Below are 16,631 nucleotides of genomic sequence, written 5' to 3'. Positions count from 1 at the left end.
TTTAACTTACAAGAACACAGCTTACAGTCCGAGCATGACGCATCCCCATCCTGCATCAACCATTAGAATGAGACAATCAATTACTCAATCTTATGCTGTGGGTTTATACCTATCAGGTGCTAGTGTGATCTGATGACGTTCATTTTATGTATGGCCGTTACCAGGATGTGACAAAGGGCCATATTAGTCAGAGCTAATTTTCAATTTGGGTCACAGTGGTGAAAATGCAGAAGTAACCCCTCATTTTCCTGCCAGATTAATTAAACTTGTGTCAGTTGAAGATAGTTAAGAGGCAAAATTATGTTGCCTGTACTGTATGAGGAATCTGCTATTGTTTGGCAAACTAATTTACTGTAAAATGACAATCATGACACTACAAAGGAATAGGAGAGAATTCATTGAGTCTTTTCAAGAAAAACTTTAAATTTTTAAAGAAGGGAAAATTAGTTAAAAGTATAGCTTTTTCTTTCTGTGTGGAGTAATTATATATCATTACCAACAAAATGTGTAATATCATTTAAAATGAGAGGTGCTGTTTGCCATTACTTTGATCCTTCTGAAATCAGACCAAGCTGCTTACTGAAATGGAAGCATTTCTTGCCTCATTTACTCAGATGAGGTCAACCCTTCTTATTGTGTTGGTATTGGAAGGAGGAGATAAGGATTATTTTAAAACTATTAATGGAGAGGTTATAGAGTCATAGAATGCTACAGCACTGAAGAAGGCCCTTCACTCCATCTAGTCCATGCTGAGCCATTAATCTGCCTTCTCCATCGACCTGCACCCAGACCATAGCCCTCCATACCCCTCTCATCCATGTACCTATCCAAATTTTTCTTAAATGTTGAAATCAAACCTGCATCCACCACTTCCGCTGACAACTCATCCTACACTTTCACCACCCTCTGAGTGTAGAAGTTCCACCTAAACAGTTCGCCTTTCACCCTTAACCCATGACCTCCAGTTCTCATCTCACCCAACCTCAGTGGAAAAAGCATTTTTGCATTTTCCCTATCTATATCCCTCATAATTCTGTATACCTCTGTCAAATTTCCGCTCAACGGAATAAAGTTCTAACCTATTCAACCTTTCCCTATAACTCAGGCCTTCAAGTCCCAGAAACATCCTTGTAAATTTTCTCTGCACTCTTTCAATATCATTGATATCTTTCCTTTCGATAGGTAACCAGAAATACACACAATACTCCAAATCAGGTCTCAACAATGTCTCATACAACTTCAACATAACTTCCCAACTCCTGTACTCAATACTTTGATTTATGAAGGCCAACGTGCCAAAAATTTTCTTCATGACCTTATCTACCTGTGTCTCCACTTTCAAGGAGTTATGGATCTGTATTCCCAATTCCAGTTCGACTGCACTCTTTGGTGCCCTACTGCTCACCATGCAAGTCCTACCCTGGTTGATCCTCCCAAAGTGCAATACCTTACACTTGTCTGCATTAAAATCTGTCTGCCATTTTTTCGGCTGGTTCAAATCCTGATGCCAGATTTGATAGCCTTCTTCACCATCTACTACACTCCCCCAATCGTGGTGTCACAAATTTGCTGACCCAGTTTATTACATTGTCATCCATATCAATGACCTGGTTAGACAACAACAGACCCTGCACTGATCCCCGTGGCACTCCACTGGTCACAGGCTTAAAGTCAGAAGGCAACCTTCTACTACCACTCTTTGGCTTCTCTGGTGAAGCCAGTGTCTAATCCAATTGATTATCTCAGGTCTAGGTTACTTAGCCAGATATGGAACTTGACTCCTACTATGGTTAATTTGCCTAATTACTTAGATAAGAATTACAAAATTTCAGAGTCCTACGACACTGATACTGCCAGAAAATGTGGAGGAGGCTTGACCCAAAAACAGAGTAGAAAAGATGAGTTAGCGGTGAGTGATAACCTTACTAATAAACTGCAAAACAACAACTCATGAGTGGCATCAAAACAAGAGAGAACAGATAATGAACATCACAGGTAACACGGTAACTGAAAGCTAAGAGCAACTGGTTGAGGCCGGCTGGTTGGATGAGTGAACAAAGACTCTGGATGAGAGCTGGGTTTAAATAGGCTGCAGGTGATGAGTTGGAAATGAGTGACAGGTGATTCCTGTTAGTTGGGTGGATACTGGGAGGTACTTGCCTGTGCAGGCTTGACATGATCCCCCCCACACCCACAACTGGCAACCATTGGCCCAGGATGATCCAAATGGGTTTAATAGAAATCCTCAATGAGTGATGGATGCAAGATGAAACTGGACGGCACCCAGGAGCTCTCCTCCGCACCGTACCCTTCCAAATTGACCAGGAACTGCACACCCCATCCATGATGATGTGAATCCTTCAAGCAGTGAAGCATGAGCACTGGGCCACTATCCGAGGTTTTGGAGGTGCAGGCTCAGGTGGGTTGAGTGTTCCATTGTGTCTCAGCCAGAGCAGACTCATGCTGTGGGGCCTGGAGGATCTAGTTCTCATGGTCCTGGATGATTAGGGCAAGGATCTGGGAGGATGGAATGATGGGCTGAGGTTCGATTTCCATTTCAGCTGCATCAAATTGTCGTGACGGGGTGTCTGCCTTAGTGTTCTTGGATCCGGGTCAGTAGCAGTTGAAGTTGAGTTGCTCGAAGAAGAGGGCCTAGCGAGCCATAGGTTGAATTGGTGGATCTGTTGAATGGATATGAGGTTTTGGTGGTCTGTCCTACAGTCCAGAACGAGGGGCCACAGTTTGAAGATAGAGGGGAAGTCTTTTAGGACCGAGATTAGGAAAAACTTCTTCACACAGAGAGTGGTGAATCTGTGGAATTCTCTGCCACAGCAAACTGTTGAGGCCAGTTCATTGGCTATATTTAAGAGGGAGTTAGATATGGCCCTTGTGGCTACAGGGGTCAGGGGGTATGGAGGGAAGGCTGGGGCGGGGTTCTGAGTTGGAGGATCAGCCATGATCATAATAAATGGCGGTGCAGGCTCGAAGGGCCGAATGGCCTACTCCTGCACCTATTTTCTATGTTTCTATGTCTCCATTCCTCCAAGGCCCATTTAATGGTGAGTAGCTCCCTGTCTCCTCCTCTATAATGGTGCTGTGCAGAGTTGAACTTGCGTGAGTAGGCATGTGTGTGTCTTCCTGGTCCTTGCTGGGAGAGGCTGGACCCAGCACCCACATAGAATGTGCCCAGCTCTCCCACAAAAGGCCCAGAGGGGTTTGGATGGTGGAGAATGGGAACATCTCTTGAGCTCCTCAAAAGCAGCAGACCAGGTTATCCATGAGGAAGGTGAGAGAAGTGATGATTTGGCTATTGTTTCTGATGAACCGGCAGTAAAAGTTGGAGAAATCTAAGAAGTGCTGTCGCTGCTTTAGGGAGCCCGGTCAGGACCATTCAATGATGGTGTGAATTTTCTCTTGGTCCATGGTTATGCCTTGGGGTGAAAGGATGTGTCCCAGGATGGAAATAACTGGCATTTCTAACTTGTAATACAGTTGGTTTTCATGGAAATGCTGAAAGATTGATTGGATGTGACTGATAACTTGGTGAGTGAAGGCCAGGAAAGTGGCTGGACTGTTTCAAAGTCTGAAAGGCATCACTAAGCATCACGACTCATCCCCCTGGCAGATGGGATCAGGTTGTATGCACTCTGTAAATCCAGTGTGGTGAAGATGTGGGCCCTGCAGAGTATTTAGAATATGCTATCCATCAAGGGGAGAAGATAGCAGTTCTTAATGGTGATTCCACGGTAGTCAATGCAGGGGCGAAGATCCCCATCTTTTATTTTGATAAAGAAGAATCCTGCACCAGGTGGGGACTGGGTTGGTCAAATGAAGCCATGTTGTATCACTTCGGCAATGTAATCATTCATGGCTTAGGTCTCAGGAGGGGATAAAGAGAACAGATGACCAGGTAGCAGTACAGTGTAATACATTAAAAAAAAATTACAATAAGAAATATATATATAATAAAATGCATACATATTAAACATTTAAATTAAGTAAGTAGTGCAAAAAGAGAGAAAATATACTAAGGTAGTTTCATGGTCCATTCAGAAATCTAATGGCAGAAGTGACGAGGCTATTCCTAAAATGTTGAGTCTGTGCCTTCAGGCTCCTGTACCTCTTTTATGATGGTCTCAATGAGAAGAGAGCATGTCCTGCATAATGGAGGTTATTAATGATGGAAGATGCCCTTGATGAACCAGAGCTTAAAGCAAAAATCTGCTGAATTGTTCTAAAAGATGGTGGAATATTAAATATTTACCAGGAGGAGAAAACTTTGGAACTGTTCTATCCTCTGTGCTGGCTAGTCCATTATGTAAGTATTAAATATATATTGTATGTTAAGTATAAGTACTAAATATATATTGCATTTAGAACTATTTCACCCAAAAGTTCCAAAATGAATTATCTATTTGAATTCCTTATGTCTCCCCTCAACTGCCGGAACCATTCTTCAGAGAATTTGATTCACTCCCGGTGATATCAAGAAACAGCTGACTCGATACTAGATACACTGAAGTTTCAGGGAACAGTCAACACTCAGACTTCGTTGCTTACACCTTTTGCTCCAAAAACTAACTGTACATTGAACATATCTACAACAATGGGTTCTAAACAGCTGCATAGAATATTGCTTAGGTAAATCCACAAGAAACAAAGCACACTTAATCAGCCAGTCACTACCCAATTATTCTACTCTTAATCATCATTAAATTCATGGAAGATATCAGAAAAGGTGTTGTCAAGTTATTTCCAATTAGTCTACTGACTGATATACATTTCTTGATCTTGTGAGGGTCCTCAGTTCCAGGTAACATTATATCTTGGTCCAAATAGAAAATTACAGGCATGAGGTGAGGGTGATTGTCCTTGACATCTAGACAGCAATTAAGAGATTGTGGCAACAAGGGGCTGTGGTAAAGCTGCAGTTAGTGGCAATCAAGGCAAAGGCATTCCACTAACTTCTGACAACAGGCCATTGACATGAAATTGTGAATCTCTTGCTCTGTGTACCAAAGCTCACTGCTGAGTATTGTGGAAATGTGGAACTTGTTTAGGCAGCACTTGCGTGGAGTTTAGGATAGGTTTATCCCATGGAGACAGGGGAAGGATGATAGGGTGACAAGAAAGGTGGAATATTTAGTTCAGAGGAAGAAGGGAGCATACTTAAGATTTAGGAAGCAAAAGTTAGACTGGGTTCTTGAGAGTTATAGGGTGCCAGGAATGAGCTTAATAAGGGATCTAGGAGAGCTATTTAGCAAAATTTAAAAAAAACAGAATCATACATGCTGGAATATTTTATGACCCAATATAGCTCAATTTCTCTCAGGGAGTTAACTGAACCATTACTGACAGTTGAAAGTTTTAATATATGTATCAAGCTTTCCAGTGAATTTGACAGTTCTTGGTATAACATTGATCTACTTTTTCAATGAATCCCAGTTAATCCTATTTACAGAGTCGATTCATTTAACGGTGAAAGTTGATTGTTGCAGCAATGGAAATATCTTAACTGAGATTCACTAAGTCAAATCCTGTGAAAGTTTGTTTAATGGGATTGTTATCAGGAATTCATAGTTAATTTGATATGATTTTATGTCTAGTAGGAAAGTAACGTTCTGGAATTCTTGGACTAGTTTTACAGGATTGAATCAGTAAGTAATTTTTATTCTTGCAAAATTCAGCCATGTGCACAACAGTTAGCTTTTTAAGCACAAACAATAGATATTAGGGATGGCACGCTAGCAAAGCAGTTAGTGTGATGCTTTCACAATGCCAGTGACCTGGGTTCAATTCCGACTGCTGTCTGTAAGGAGCTTGTACGTTCTCCCCGTGATTGAGCGGGTTTTTTCTGACTGCTTCGGTTCCTTCCCACATTGCAAAGATGTACGAGTTAATAGGTTAATTGGTCACATGGGTGTAATTGGGTGGCATGGGCTCATGGGCCAAAATAAAGATAAATAAAATTTCAAAAGTATTTCTATTGAGTGACACATTGTAAACAGCACCTAAACAGGTCATTCAGCCTGACAGACCTGTGTTAGACTTTAAGCTCCACATAAGCCTCTTCTGAACCTACTTTACCAAACTGAACCATGACCTTCTGCCTCATATTGATAGACCTTCTGCTTAAGTGTTTTGCACTTTGCCTTTCTCATTTTTGCCACTCTGGATAATTGCAATTTTCCTGAACACCCCACTGGGTTTATTAGTGACCATCCTGTGTTAATATCTTTGTTTCAACCCCATCACATGTGGCAACATTTTCTCTACATATTAAACAATCTTTATTGACTTAAGTACCTTTTGTCAGGTCACTTCTCTTTTCTGGAGCAGATAAACCCAATTTCTTTCTTGGTAAACGTATCTTCTCAGTGCTTCATTATTATTGGTAATTTTTTAAATACTTTTCCCCATGGCACAATATTTTGTTTATAATATGCTGATTGGTGATGTAGACATTATTTTAATTATGGTCTAACCAAGGCTTGGATTGATTTAACAGAATATCCCTAGTTTACTGTCACTTCACCTCTTAAATAAGCTCCACTAATTGTTTTACTTCTAATGTGTTTTGTTACTTTCAGTGATTAGGATACCTAAACCATTGGAGTCCTTTAGCTCTTAATTTCATTTACTGCTAGTTCTAAATGTGTGCACATACTGGTTGCAGTTATGCTCATGGGTTTAGTCCTTGTTGTAGCAGGTTAAAACAGTGGAACAGGACGCACAGATGCCCTGAGTATCTTTGGCAGTTAATACACTTACTTGCAATTAGAACTAGTCACCAAGCACAAATGTCTATCCTTTACCATCCAAGCAGTACGGATACTTGAAAAATATATTTATCTATGTTGAAAACCATTTGTGAATTACTTCGCCATTTTCCAGACTTCAAAGTGTTTCTCCATTTTGCTATGTCCTCTCTTTGCATAAATTTCATTTGGTTGGGGTTTGTTGGTGAACATTGACATTTCTGAGTCTGTCATTAATCAAAGTTGCTACTGATAGTGAAGCCAATGCTGGCCCTATTAAACTACACCAGGGGTCCCCAACCTTTCTCGCACTGCGGACCAGTTTCATATTGACAATATTCTTGCGGACCGGCCAACCGGGGGTGGGGGGGGAGGGGAGGTGGTGGAGGGTAGGGTTGCCAACGGACAAGAGTAGCAGTCAAATACGTTGGGTTTACCCAGAAAAGACTACAAAGACCATGAAGCCTTGCACGGGCACCAGTGCGCATGCGTGACTTGCGCATTCGTGTACGTGCTGATTTTTTCCTACAAATCGCTTTTGCCGATTCTGTTCGGGGAGCGGGGGTGTTAATCACGACTGGAATATAGGTGATAAGTGGCTAATACACTCACTTTCATTTCTAAAAGGGTTTATCTAACGAATTAAACACACAGCGCATATTTTCCTTGCATGAATATAGCGATAAGTCAATTATCAGGGGAGGACAGGGGAGCTTGAAGTAAGTGTTGAAAGAACTTCCAGTGGAAGTGGTAGAGGCAGGTTCGATATTATCACTTAAAGAAAAATTGGATAGGTATATGGACAGGAAAGGAACGGAGGGTTATGGGCTGAGTGCAGATTGATGGGATTAGGTGAGAGTAGCGTTCGGCACGGACAGAAGGGCAGAGATCGCCTGTTTCCGTGCTGTAATTGTTATATGGTGATATGGTTATATAAGTCAATAGCATCATAACATTTTAAGTAACGTTTGGATATTAAACACACAGCACGTATTTTCCCCGTATGAACATATAAAATCATTGCAACACACCAGTATCGCTAAATCAGTGGGAGCCCTGGGCTTGTTTCTCTGCAACAAGACGGTCCCATCGAGGGGTGATGGGAGACAGCGATACTCGAAGGGGGTTCCTTATGTCCAGTCTATTCCGCAATTTAGTTTTCGTTGCATTCATTGCAGAGATATGTTGGAAATGGAAGGAACGCTTTTCGTGCTTTCGTGGCTATCTCAGGATATTTAGCCTTGACTTTGATCCAGAATGCCGGCAGAGATGTTATGTCAAACATACTTTTCAGCCCACCGTCATCTGCAAGCTCGAGGAGTTGATCTCCTTCCCGCACTGAAGTTGATGATGCGCGGGTAATGACCTCGCGTGCGTTCAAGCTCAACAGTGGGCGTGACAGGGAATGAGGAAATGTGCAGCTGACTCATATCGCCAAATCATATCATTCCCTCGCGGCCCGGTAGCGCATGCTTTGTGGCCCGGCACCGGTCCGCGGCCCGGTGGTTGGGGACCGCTGAACTACACTTCTCACTCTTTCAATGTGTAAATAGCTGATCTTAGCCTTCAATTCATGTCTGTCTTTCTGCAAGCTTGCTATTCATTCTGAAGCCTGACTTTCCAGTACATAACTTAATCATGATTCTATTTTACCAAAGATTTTTATAAAATCCTGATTTAGTTTTGTCCTTTTGCCTTGTTCTTTTATTGCAATCGTATTAATTCTATTTTGATTGTTGTTGAGCTTATCTCATCATCAGTATATTGGATTTTCTGCTAGTGTTTAATAGGAAGTCAATTTTGTTCAATGCCAAGCAATTTTTCTCTTCTTAAAAAGTGAACAATTAAAACTAGTGCCTCATTTCAGCAAGCAAAATATTATTAGAAGTTTATATAGAATAAAATCAATCGAACTGATCAAATGGCACAGCAGACTCAATGGGCCTAGTGGCCTAATACTTCTCTGTTTTACGGTCTTATGGTCTTGGTTATACCTTCCTCCTTCTGTACCCAGTATGACTCTAATTCATTGCTCTCTGTTTTTTTCCTTTCCTCAATTCCAAAATCTCATTGGCTGAGGAGATAGATGATCAGAGATTGAATGATGGCCGTTTCATGTGCATCAGCTGGCAGGCCAACAAGCATTTCATCCACAAGAAATAGTTTTGAATGCTGCTTCCTGCACGCATGCAGAACTCGTTGACTTTATTAACTTTGCCTCCAACTTTCACCCTGCCCTCAAGTTTACCTGGTCCATTTCCAACACCTCCCTCCCCTTTCTAGATCTTTCTGTCTCTGTCTCTGGAGACAGCTTATCCACTGATGTCTACTATAAGCCTACTGACTCTCACAGCTATCTGGACTATTCCTCTTCTCATCCTGTCTCTTGCAAGAACGCCATCCCCTTCTCGCAATTCCTCCGTCTCCGCCGCATCTGCTCTCAGGATGAGGCTTTTCATTCTAGGACAAGGGAGATGTCTTCCTTTTTTAAAGAAAGGGGCTTCCCTTCCTCCACTATCAACTCTGCTCTTAAACGCATCTCCCCCATTTCACGTACATCTGCTCTCACTCCATCCTCCCACCACCCCACTAGGAATAGGGTTCCCCTGGTCCTCACCTACCACCCCACCAGCCTCCGGGTCCAACATATTATTCTCCGTAACTTCCGCCACCTCCAACGGGATCCCACCACTAAGCACATCTTTCCCTCCCCCCCCCTCTGCATTCCGCAGGGATCGCTCCCTACACAACTCCCTTGTCCATTCGTCCCCCCCATCCCTCCCCACTGATCTCCCTCCTGGCACTTATACGTGTAAGCGGAACAAGTGCTACACATGCCCTTACACTTCCTCCCTTACCACCATTCAGGGCCCCAAACAGTCCTTCCAGGTGAGGCATCACTTCACCTGTGAGTCGACTGGGGTGATATACTGCGTCCGGTGCTCCCGATGTGGCCTTTTATATATTGGCGAGACCCGACGCAGACTGGGAGACCGCTTTGCTGAACATCTACGCTCTGTCCGCCAGAGAAAGCAGGATCTCCCAGTGGCCACACATTTTAATTCCACATCCCATTCCCATTCTGACATGTCTATCCACGGCCTCCTCTACTGTAAAGATGAAGCCACACTCAGGTTGGAGGAACAACACCTTATATTCTGTCTGGGTAGCCTCCAACCTGATGGCATGAACATCGACTTCTCTAACTTCCGCTAAGGCCCCACCTCCCCCTCGTACCCCATCTGTTACTCATTTTTATGCACACATTCTTTCTCTCACTCTCCTTTTTCTCCCTCTGTCCCTCTGAATATACCTCTTGCCCATCCTCTGGGTCACCACCCCCCTTGTCTTTCTCCCCAGGCCTCCTGTCCCACGATCCTCTCGTATCCCTTTTGCCAATCACCTGTCCAGCTCTTGGCTCCATCCCTCCCCCTCCTGTCTTCTCCTATCAGTTTGGATCTCCCCCTCCCCCTCCAACTTTCAAATCCCTTACTCACTCTTCCTTCAGTTAGTCCTGACGAAGGATCTCGGCCTGAAACGTCGACTGCACCTCTTCCTACAGATGCTGCCTGGCCTGCTGCATTCACCAGCAACTTTGATGTATGTTGCTTGAATTTCCAGCATCTGCAGAATTCCTGTTGTTTGTTTGAATGACAGTGACAAGTTTGCTGCAAGGAATTTGAACCATCTATTTGGATATCCTGCTTTTCGAGGAATATTTGGGTTGATGAATTTAAAATTGCCAATGCATCACTAACTTATCAATGGAAACAGTTTAAGCTTAAAGTATTTTTAAAGACAGTGGTCCCCAACCACCAGGCCGCAAAGCATATGCTACCGGGTTGCGAGGAAACGATATGAGTCAACTGCACCTTTCCTCATTCCCTGTCACGCACTGTTGAACTTGAACACACGCGAGGTCATTACCCACGCGAGGTCATCAGTCGGTACTTAACCTACAACTACTCGATGAGTAAAAAATAAACGTCGCTTGAGAGTTTCTTTGGAAGAGATGGTAGGGGACATAAAGGCCTAACGATGATTATAACGCAGAGACAGCTGAGGCTGAGACTGCAAAAAAAGAAAGCTTCCTTCAACAGAAAATATAACGAGTCATACATAAAATATGGCTTTATTACGACTGGTGACTCACACGCTCCAAGCCCCCCGTGTGTGATATGTGGAGACAAGCTGTCTAATGAGGCAATGAAGCCCTCAAAACTGCTTCAGCACCTTGATTCCAAGCACCCCGCACTTAAAGACAAACCCATTGAGTTTGTTGAGCAGTAAAACGTGAGCAAGTGGGACAGAAGCAAGTGCTGAGAGCCACCATCTCCACAAATGCTGCTGCTCTGAGAGCGTCGTACTTAGTGGCTGGCCGTATTGCTAAGGCTAAGGAGCCTTTCACTGTTGGTGAAGAATTGATTCTGCCTGCTGCCAAGGACATGTGCTGTGAACTCTTGGGAGAAGCTGCAGCTAACAAGATGGCACAGGTTTCTCTTTCAGCTACCACGGTTTCAAGGAGAATCGATGACATAGCGGAGGACATCGAATAACAGCTGTTGGAATGGCTTAACGAGTCTGGTTTCCCTACCCGAGTCAAAGAGTTTGCTCCTGAATGCCAGTCTACACACTGTGTCACACACAGGGAAATGCTGGCTAGCTGAAAAATGCCACCTGATCTTTACAGCGTATTGAGTGACGTTGTTGAAGTCATCAATCACATCAAAGCAAAAGCCCTTAACTCACGTCTGTTTGAGCAGCTTTGCGAGGAAATGGATGCAGAGCACAAACGCCTTCTCTTACACACTGAAGTCAGGTGGCTATCAAGGGGGAGAGCCCTGGCCAGGTTTTTTGAGTTAAGAGAACAGCTACAGAGATTTCTTTCAAGAAAAAAGTCACCACTGGCAGCACACTTCAGTGACGAGGAGTGGATAGCAAAACTTGCTTATCTGTGTGACATCTTCAACCTGCTCAATGAACTTAATTTGTCACTTCAGGGGAGAATGACAACTGTCTTCAAGTTGACAGATAAAGTGTCTGCTTTCACAGCCAAACTGGAACTGTGGGGACGGCAAGTGGACAGGGGCATATTTGACATGTTCCCAACATTAGCTGGGAATTTGGGAGAGACTGAGGCTCACAGCTGGTACGTGAACACCTATCTTCGCTGTCAACAGAATTCGAGCGTTACTTCCCAACTGCACATGACCCAAGACGTGCAGAGGAATGGGTCTGTGACCCATTTGTGAATGTCCGCGGTGAATCATCCCTGTCAGCGTGGGAAGAAGATCAACTCCTTGAGCTTGTAAATGATGGTGCGCTGAAGAGTATGTTTGCCAGCATTCTGGATCAAAGTCAAGGCTGAATGTCCTTAGATAGCCATGAAAGCACTGAAAACTTTGCTTCCATTTCCAACATCATATCTCTACGAAGCGGAGGTTTCTGCAATGAAAGCAACGAAAACTAAATTGCGGAATAGACTGGACATAAGGAACCCCCTTATGACTTATAATTGACTTATCACTATATTCATGCGAGGGAAATATGCGCTGTGTGTTTAAATATTAAATTTGTTAGATAAACCCTTTTAGAAATGAAATTGAGTGTATTAGTCACTGATAAGTGACTTATAGTTGACTTATCACCTATATTCCGGATGTGATTAACACCCCCCGCGCCCCCCCCCGGTCAGCTGGTCCGCAAGAATATTGTTAATAGTAAACCGGTCCGCAGTGCAAAAAAGGTTGGGGACCCCTGTTTAAAGAGAATAGATCTTTTTTAAAACAACATAATTTCAATTTTCAATATGACCAAAAGTGGGCTATGAGTTTATAATGACATTTAGTTCCACTGGGACCGTGACTGTGCCAATTCCTACATCTAATAATAGTTTTAAATATTAATATTAAATATAGTGGTGCCTTGCTGCTTTCAATTTATGGTGAATTTGTAGTTCTTTGGGGTATAGAAAGATATGGTCCTAATGCAGGCAAATGGGATGAGTGTAGATGGGCAAAATGGTCAGCTTGGGCTGAAGGGCCTGTTTTGCGCTGTATAGTCCGACACTGACGAGTGCACATGTCTGTGGCTGGTTACTTTTGTGTGTGTACATGGCGGTTAGTGGTTAAGAGGATTGACTGGGTGCAATGATATTTTCAGGGATCTGAAACTTCATCTTCCAGAAATTCCCAGGTTTTAATTTCCCTTCAAGGCATTCTTGCCAATCTCTAAGATGGGCTCTCTCTTATACAATGCCTCATGCTGTCATTGCAATAATAATTAAATTTTAATACTGTTAATGACTGCTGATACAATGTGCCAAATCCCTGATCAATATACTTCTAATGAGCCTGTCCAAGATTCCCTTGGGTCAGCTATGAATATTGATCAGTTGTACATAGTAAAGTGACAGAATTCATCTTGTAATTCTGATAGTGATTGATGTCAGTAACCCGTGCTTCTCATTTTGTCACAATAGCGTGTTGAACTGCCGGCTTCCGACAGCTGTGCTAATATTTCAATAAAACTATTTTCTATCTGTCCTTTCTAAAGTGAAGTTTTTAATCTTGGACTCTCTCCTGGGCTTCCAAGAAATTGTGTATGATTAACAGAAAGTAATTCCGGCTTGTGAATAAAGCACTTGAGACAAAAATATGGATGCACTAATCCAAGTGGACGTGTTTGAAAAGATTTATGTGGTCTGAAATTGTGCAATTATTTGACAAGTCGATATCTTTGGCATTTTGGTTTATCTGAAATCAATAGCACTAATGTGAAGCTTCCTAATACCCAAGTGTCTCAGTTCCCTGAGTAAGGTAGATTGATGCTGTGAATTGTTCTCATTAAAACTGCTAAACGTATTTAGCTTGGGACGCTTAGAACTAACAGAAAGGAGACATTGAAGATTTCACACTGTTACATTTGAAATTGTTCTGCTGAATGAGGAGGATGAAGAGGAGTCACATACCCCAGTGAAGTGTCATATTGATGCTTTCTGTTGACATAGACTTTCATTAAACCAAAAACTTTAAAATAAATTGTAATGCTTTTATCAACCTCTAGATGATCTAAATACTCTTTTAACTTTTGTTGAATAGCTTTCAACAAAGGTCATTTTGGTAATATTGGAAATTTAGCAGCTGTTTTCACAATAAACAATAATTTGATAATCACTAGTTAACACATTGGTTGTGGAAGGTTGTGGAAGGAGTAATTTTAGATTGTTTACTTATGGGAGTTTTAGTCATGGGTATATTGTGGCTAAGTTCAGTAACACTCATGACCAAAGATATCAAGAATTGAGCAAGGGTCTTGGTTAAGGTGGTATAATGGCACAGCTAGTATAACTATTGCCTCACAGCACTAATGATCCAGATTCAATACTGACGATCACTTTTTGTGTAGGGTTTCCGGGCCCTCTCTGTCACTGTATAGCTTCATTCAGCAGGGACATTGATGTTTTTTTTAAACCTTTGTTCCTCAAAGGACATCAACATCCTCAAGCAGTCCTCTATTTTTCCAGAGGACCTTCAGTAGCACTTTCTTCTTTAAAATTCTTTGCTCCCAGAGAACTACAGCTTTAACAGACTTCAAATAGCTTGCACACTGTACCGTATTTGCTGGCACATCAACAGTTTTTGAGAAGATTAGCCAACTCATAGCCGACCAGTCTGTCCTCTGCCAGAAATCCTTATAAGATGAAATCAAATCTGGACATTTTAATCTCAGTTTATCTTGATTAGAGTCTGAAATAAGAGTATTAAGACTTATATTAATGCAAACATGACCATGATGAAATTTCTTTCAGCTCAAAGCATATGGTATTTTATATAGTAGTGCATTAGTACTAATGCATTACTTATTATTAATTTCTACAAGCATGCAATATATAAATTACTTTGTTGTGTTGAATAGAGTGTTGGGGGATATTACAACAAATGTAAAAACAGGTTTGAAGCCTGAAACTACTAATTGTACACCAGTTGTTGAGGTGATGGAAATTAATTATAACCTGGTGAAATGAATTTTTATTCTCATAATATTGAATGACAATGAAGTTTATTTTGTCACATCTTTTAATGAGGTCAGGGCGAAGGAATTGTTAAGATCTTTTATGTGCAAAGTTTTTGTCTTTTTTTGTCTGCTATTTTAGGTTTTCTGATGGGAGTATCAGATGCTGACAGAAGGCAAAAACGTAAGAAATAGATGGAGTTGAGCATTCATTGAGCCTGCTCTGGCACTCATTAAAATTATGTTGATTTTGTGCATCAGTTCCACAATCTCTCCTGATCCCTGTACGACTGATTCTTTTACTGCCCACGAATCTATCTCAATCACCGAACACCAAAGGAAGAGAATTCCTCCTTAGTGTGTGACTACAGAAGGAAAATATCTAAAAGCCATGTCTCCTTCAGATGGCAAAGGACGGTTTTGTGAGTAATAATCAATGATACCATGTTCAGTGTGTTATTGATGTCAGTTCATATTCCAGCAGGTATATGAATGTACACCAACAACACGCTGAATACTACGTCATTTGTCAATTTTGTTAATTACTAAACCCACTATCTGTTTGTGAGGTATTAACATGGTGATTTTATACAGAGCCCAGAAAGTCTCTTATACTATTCTATCTTGTAAGCAATAATCTGATTATATTATTACTTGTGCTGTGCGCTTTATTTTGCTATTGTGTTGTGAGTAGATACTGAAATTAATGTATTTGCTTTCTAGCTTAGTAGATAGAGTATGAATTTGGAAAATTATTTTTTTATATATATGAGGACATGACTTAAATAATTTTTAATATAGCTGATGTTTGAGTGATGGTTCTAAATTAAATTGCAGAAGAATACATCTTTGAAGCATAAATTCAAATAATGAAATTTATTAATTGACTTCTTATAAATTTACAGACCTTGCACAAAACCAGAGAACAAAAATGTAACATATGCTTACAAGAGTAATATTTTAATCTGTTGCATTTTATTTGCTCAGTTTTTTTCTAGGAAAAAGTTGTATTTTGATTTAGTTTTTGTAATAATACAGTGATTTGCAATTATAAGAAGGAATGATAGTATTGTGATTAAGACAATGTACTAGCATCTAGGAGACTTGATACTGATCCCAAGAAGCAAGTTCAATTACCATCAACATCACAACAATTGTGGAACTTAAATTCAACTAATAAGTGTATTGGAAGCATTAATAATGGTGACCATGTGACTGTCAGATATAAACCTATCTGGATTACTATCCTTCGGGGCATATGATTTGACATCCTTGCCTAAGTTGATTCATAAGTGATTCTAAGTCCAGCATCTGCTTTCTTAATAAGTGAAAAACAAAGTATCAGAAACAAACCAATAAATGTTGGAAACACGCAGCAGGTCAGGCCACGTCTGTTGACAGGGAAATGGAGTTAGTGTTTTATGTCCAAATTCACTTTGCTGGAACTGGGAAAGCAAAAACAAACTAATTTAAATTTGCAGTTTTTTCCCATACTCATCATTAATAGGATCACTATTTTTCTATATTCTCCTATCTCCTGTTGTAACTTCTCTTGAAGATACTGATCATTACAGTGTCGTTTCACATACATGATTATTTAGTCATATTTTTTTCACACATAAGAAAAGTTTCCAGTATTACAAGTGAAGGAACATAAATAATTCAGTAAAGTGGCAATCCAGTGTTAAAAGCAGATGAGTGTAGGATAATATGAATATGAATTTAATGTAGACTGAATCATCTAGTAACTTCTCATGGTGAAAGTTAAATATTATAAAAATACCAATGAGATGTTAAAATAAAAAGAGAAAATGATAGGAGTGGATGGCTGTCTGACAGCAGCTGAAACAATTATCAAGA

Source organism: Mobula hypostoma, chromosome X1, assembly GCF_963921235.1.
Source record: "Mobula hypostoma chromosome X1, sMobHyp1.1, whole genome shotgun sequence".
In the NCBI taxonomy this organism is placed as follows: Eukaryota; Metazoa; Chordata; class Chondrichthyes; order Myliobatiformes; family Myliobatidae; genus Mobula; species Mobula hypostoma.
The sequence above is the reverse complement of the archived record's forward strand: the minus strand, read 5'-3'. Positions refer to the sequence as shown.